General features: G+C 32.3%; 1 pseudogene; it reads right to left on the bottom strand.

The window, feature by feature from the left end:
* Positions 1–255: 255 nt before the first annotated feature.
* On the bottom strand, positions 256–3,699 carry LOC145016058 (beta-glucosidase 11-like; annotated as a pseudogene).
* Positions 3,700–6,804: the final 3,105 nt, after the last annotated feature.

Genomic DNA, 6,804 nt, shown 5'->3' on the forward strand with positions numbered 1-6,804 from the left:
TCAAGAATGATGACACTCACGTTCTTTCCTTTCTTGATACAGAAAAGAGAAGAAACATAGATTTTATTGAAAAATTGATTACTTCGAGAGGGGTCTTCTCTCCCTTACAACCGAAATTCAGTAATGACAAATAATACTCATTCTAACCAACTCTATTTCTATTTATAATACTTCTTCTAACATCATTTTAACTCCTAACCGACTTACTCCAGATTAACCATTTTACCCCTGCCTTCTTATGATTTGATTTCCGACTTATCTACATCTTGTATTAGTGTATCTTAGGGGAACTGGTCCAACATTCCCTTTTAAAAAATTGGCATACCAATGTGCAGATAGCTTAGGATAACGTGTAAACTCCTTATCATCCATATCAACATAGTACAGACCAAAACCAGAAGTAAAGCCACCAGTAGCCTCAAAGAGATCCAAGAAGGACCACACAAAATATCCCTTTGTGTTTGATCCATTCCTGTTACCATGTCATTGATATATAAAAAAAAAGAACCATAAGATATGATTGATCTATAAAGCTCTAAAATAATGATTGTGACTTATGAAAATGGAGCCATGGATATGTGCCCTTTTCTTTATATAGGCTACAAGAGGCATACCTTAGTGCATCCAACAAAGCACCAATATATGCATGCAAGTACTCTACCCTTGGGGTGTCCATCAATGTCACATTATGTGGTTGTTTTTGGCCTATCAAAAAACAGTCATAATTTACATGTGCATAAAAGAATTTAATAGGTAAACTATATAATGTATATACCATTTTCATGGATGTAGATAGGAGGATTTCCATATTCTTCTTTCACATAGTTAAGAAGCTTTTGTAGACCCAATGGAGCCACGGGGAACTGATTAGATTAAAAGTATAAAAATAAAACAAGAAACTTATAGTATGATAGTAGGATAAACGTTTGGTAATTAATAATAAAGAAAACAAAAACAACAGATGATCTAATATTCAAAACCTGAGCTGGAAAATTTTCACCTCCAGTAATATTGACTGCAGAAAGGCACACATCATGTTAGTATTAGTTTCATATACATAGTGATCGATGATTTGAGGAAAACATATATAAGCATCATGGTGATCTAATCTAATAAAATAATTATTGAACTTATGTGTAGTATCCAACTAACTATATCTAGCATCAAGGGTATAAAGGGAACACCATGAAGTCAATTCATACATTTATATGTTACTGCCATGTCTGCAATAGCATCCCTGGTATCCGTTTCAAGACTAATGGGGTTGTCTTTCACATATAATGTGGAATAGTGGTTTATGCCTAAGAAGTCAAATGAACCCTTGATTCTCTCCAATTGAAGTTGGGTAAAAGTTGGAATTCGGTTTCCTGCATTCTTCTTCACTATTTCTGGGTAGTCCCCATTCACCAAGGGATTCAAAAACCTGAAGTGGGAACCATGAAACAAAGATCAAAGTAAAGTACAATTCAATGTATTTAACAAACACCTACAACGATTTCTAATAATAGCTTTTGGTAAATGTATGGAGGTGGAAATTTTGACCAATTTAATTACAAATCGGCCAAATTTGAAAACTAATCAGACATGAAATGATTCGAAAGTCATCTAAAGTATGTGCAAATGATTGCAACTCTAATTCAATCAATTTAGATTATTATTTTATGAGTATATTTAGTTTTTGTAATCATATTAGTTACTTGAAAAACTAGAAAAAATCAAAAGGTATTTATTGATCGGTTAACCAGCTTGGCCATATTAAAACTCACTTTGTCACTTTGACCCATTTTGCTACATATAGATTTTGATAACCTTTATGTAACATTTCTCTTCACTCACCAACCCAAATAGAAGTCATTGGCTCTTTGGGCAGCTTTGACATCTTCGGTTGTGTTTGTATAAGGTTCAAACCAAAATCCCAACACGTTTATTCCAATAAAACCTTGTTGCATGGCCTGCATGGTATATATATAGTAGTGAATGTTTCTTTCATTCTTACTTTTTCTGAAAAACAAGATACTATATAAATAGAGAAAGGTGATCTTAATTAGGATCATATCTTTACCTTGTATTTTCGGTGATAGAGTCTTACTGTTGATGCATGTGCCAATAACAAATGGTAAGCTACAAGATATGGCTCAGAAGTAGAGTCACCTTTGCTACAGTTAGTTCCAAATGGGGAAGAACAACGTCCAGGAGGTGAGTAACCATAATCATAACCGAATAAAGCAAATATATTGGCTTCATTAAAAGTAGTCCAATGCAAAACCCTATCACCAAATTCTCTGAAGCAAACATCAGCATATGTAACAAAGTCTTTCCTACAATATTTACATACACATATAATTCTTGCATTTATATGTATATTATATATACTTTCTTATAAGACAAGAACATGAAAACTAGTTCCATTATCGAAATGTACACTGATTTTCTACTAATCCATCCTCCATATTCATCTTCAAGTATCTGTGGCAGATCGAAATGATGTAATGTAACATGTGGCTCTATTCCTGTATATATATAATTAGAACTAGTAATTCTAGTCTTTTTTTGTTTAGTTACACAATTGAACTTGTATTTCTTGATGGAAAGGTATTGGCATTTTTATATCTAACCATGGGCGATAAGCCTGTTGATGAAATCATTGTAAAATTGTAAGCCCTTCACATTAATGGATCCTCTTCCATCTGCAAAAAGAAAACGTACAAGAATGATCATATTTCATAAGCAAGACAAGTGGAGTTACTGAAATTTTTATCAATGGACTATTTAATTAATTAACAAATTAACATATATATACTTGGGATGAGTCTCGACCAAGAGATGGAAAATCTATATGCTTCCAAACCTGTATCTGCCATAAGTTCAATGTCTTCCTGCAACACTAAAATGTTATCAGTTGTATTATGCTCTAGTTATATGTTCTACTATTTTTTATTGTAATGCAAAAGTTGAAGCCAATATCTACTTAAACATGTTGTTTTAAAGTGTTCTGAATTAATTTCTTATTATATGCTATAAAAAAGATGAGTGATCTAGATGCATGCATGGTTAGTACCTTGTATTTATGGTACCCATCAATTGCAATATCTCCATTTTCTCCATTGTACCAGGGAACCCCTTCATGATATTATACAAGAATTACTTTGAAACTCAAGAGTTAGTATTTAGGTCATGATTTTATGATTTTGGAGGCCAATAATCCTAGCTAAGAACACCCTCATTGATATGGATATATACATGTCATAAACCTCTTCATTCAATGCGAATCATTTGTTTTTTTTCTTTTAGAACAAATCACAACACAAATAAAAAACAATTCGGTTTCTTGGGATAAAGTTAACTTCAAATCGATTACACACACTTGGAAATCATTCATCATCTGACGTGTATTCTTATTTGTATTACGTACCTGAATGTGCGAAGGTGTCCCAAATGCTGAGACTCCTTCCATCTTCCAGTATTGCTCCTTCAACCTTACACGCATGCAGTTAGCTCCAAATCGACTACACACACTCGAAACAGAGCAATAAAAAGAAATACCTGATAAGCGGAAGTTCCAGCACCAAAAACGAATTCACTGGGAAAATCATCTCTTCGATATTCATCGACAACTCCGTATACGAAGAAGAATCGTATATCAGCATAGTTTCCGATCACAAGAAGAAGAGAAAGAACAAGAAGGACAGAATTCGACATTGTCTTCTGCTACATCCTACAGGCTACAGGAAGTGATGAATCGACTATTTTCAAAATCATACATACGAGACATGCAAATTAACACCGATCCAGATTTGTTTTGGAGATATATATGGCTTAAAATGGAAATAGCAAAAGAATTTTTCCACAAAATCATTTTTCGTATTGTGGAATAGAACTAGAATACAACCGAGGAAAAAGAAACATCTTTAGGCCCAAGGGTGTGGGTGCGGTCCCAGACCCATCAATAACACCGCCCCTAAACTGCGGTCTTGGCCGTAGTATGGCTAGGGAATACCGTGGTTTTTGATTGGTCCTTCGGTTGTGACTACTTTTAACGTTGAAAGGTCTTTGTGGTTAATTTCTTTCTTTTTTTATTTTAAGCTTTACTCTCTCTCTCTCTCTCTCTATATATATATATATATATACACACGGGTATATATAGGGTGTACAAGTAACTGAAATCACAGATAGTTCATCTGTGATTTCCTTTCAATTCATCTACGATTTTATATATATATTTTTTATTTTGACTGCGAAATTGATAAAGTTTGACTATGAAACAACCATATTATATATAGAGTCTTGCAAAAAAATTTCAATTTTGTTGTTATTTCTTTGAAAATTTTATTTAAAACATTTATAATAGAATGAATGAATATTTGGTATGTGTATCGTCGGGATTGTTCATGAAATCGTTTATAGTGCTTCTAGAGAAAGTTCTCCAACAAAAAGTGTGAAAAATTAAATAAAAAAAAATGTTTTTATACATGTGAAAAGGTGAATCGCAAATGGAAGGTGAAATTGTTGATGGAGCAGTCTATCTGTGGACGTACAAATCGCTAAAGCACGAATGTCCTTTAGTGACTTGTATGTTCGCAGATGATTTTGTCAAATTGCATATAGGCTTAATCATCGATTTTATGGCTATTTTTATAATTCGGATTTTTATTAGCTATTTTTCTATAACTTAATCAACAGTTTTAGCAATATTTATAATTCTTTCTTTTTATTTTCCATATGATTACATAATTTTTTATGCGAGATGATAAAAAATAGTTGTCTATAGAGTACAAGCAATAAATGGCATAAAATTAATTCTTCATATAGCTATGCACGAGAAATAGATACAATATTGTTTTAGTGATCACGTGAGGTTTAAAATAGTAGTTGAATAGTACTGTAATGTTGTATTGTTACTTCACTTTTAATGTTAAGTTAAAATAACTTATAAAATTATATTAAAGAACTATAAATTAATATAATGACACTTGTATTTTAATTATGACATGTTAGATTATGTAAGTACTCATAGAGCAATGCCAATACTATTTCAAATGTAGTATCCTATAAGTTATAGACAGTTAATTTATATATTTTTCAAAATAAATATCTTAATTAATTATAATTGAAATTTATTTAGTAAAATATCAATATAGATATAGTAATTTAAAAATTAGTTATTGTTATATTATGTTTAAGTAAGTTTTATTTGATGTCTAACATTCTAACCCACAAGCTATTCTAGAATCTCTAAAAAGTCAAACGTTGACTAAAACATATCGACAAATGATAATTTGGTTTCTATATAAAGATAGAAAGTAATACCACCTGTATGTATAAAAATTGTGAAGTTTTCGTCATAATTTATTATTTATATACTCATTAGTATAAACATGCAATTATACGTTTATTCTCGGTAAAACTGTAAATGATGGTCCTTGTGATTTGCTCAAAATTGTCATTTTGATCCAAAAAAGTTTGGACTAGCACCATAGGCCCAAAGTTTTCATTTTGTTGCGTCTTTAGTCCAAAGGGTTAACCTCCTTCTATTTCCTTCCGTTAACATATGTTTGACTTATCAAATTGGGGGTATTTTGGTCATTTCCTATTTATTCCCCTTATTTAATATTAATAAAAGAGAGTACGTATGTATTATCACCATACATATAATATCGAGCCTAATTCGCATTTATAGTCCTTAAATACTATGAGACGATTCAATTTCCCTCCTCATTGACTGAGGATCAAGAACCCTAATATGCTTACCAAGGTTGTTAGCTTCGATCAGGCGACTTTCGTAGTGAATGCATATACCAATGTGGCAGTTAAGGTTGTCAAGTACGTCATTCGACCCAATGGTGGTTTATGGTACACAATTTTATTTTTGATAATTTACTTCATTTGCTTACAAGAACTTATCCCTTCTTAAGCTTGTTTTTTGCTCTTATGTTGAATATGGACACCCTACACTGTTTACCATCAAGCTACGTCATGGAGGCGAGTTCACAAAGTTTCTAGATGTCAACTACATTGAGGGTATTATGACGTATGTTGATATGGTGGATGTATAAGAATTTTCTATTCACAAGATGGATGTGATTACGAAAGGGTTATGATACTCAATTCCTCTAGTTATCTACTATCATTTTCGAGTGCGAATAGGAGACATGCATTTTGGATTACAGACCCTAGGAAATGATGATGATGTCCTCAATCTTGCCCAGTATGTGAATGATCATAAACTGATAAGGGTTTACACTGAACATGGTATGACTAAGTTTCTTACTTACTTTATGGATCCTAAACCTGTAAGAATAGTTATTATTGAGCAATTCGAGGAGATTGAGGAACATGAACCCCCCCTCCCCCAACTGATAACCAACCCAATGGCATGCCATAAACATGCATTCCATTTGTTATAGTTAATGAAGCTACTTTAGCCTTGTCGACATCCCCTGAGTATAATAAGAAAATGGATTTTATCAAAGACAAACCGTTGTCATCATGCATTAAGAAATTAGCCATGGATAGTGTTTGTGTTGTTAAGATTGGTGAGAATAAGGATGATGCAACTAATGATATTGACCAGGGATTTAATGAATTTGATGAGGAAGTTAATGAGTTTGATCTTAGGTTGTACCAACATATTTTACAGTCTAATTTTGCAGTTAATGAACAAAATGTAGATGATAAGGTCCATGAAGGTGAGGACAATGCAGTTAATGTGTTCCATGAAGGTGAGGACAATGCAGTTAATATGGAAGTTACTAAAGAATTCAATGAAATGAATGGATTCAATGAATTCAATGAAATGAATGAAAT

This window comes from Lactuca saligna, chromosome 9, assembly GCF_052625555.1.
Source record: "Lactuca saligna cultivar CGN05327 chromosome 9, ASM5262555v1, whole genome shotgun sequence".
Lineage (NCBI taxonomy): Eukaryota > Viridiplantae > Streptophyta > Magnoliopsida > Asterales > Asteraceae > Lactuca > Lactuca saligna.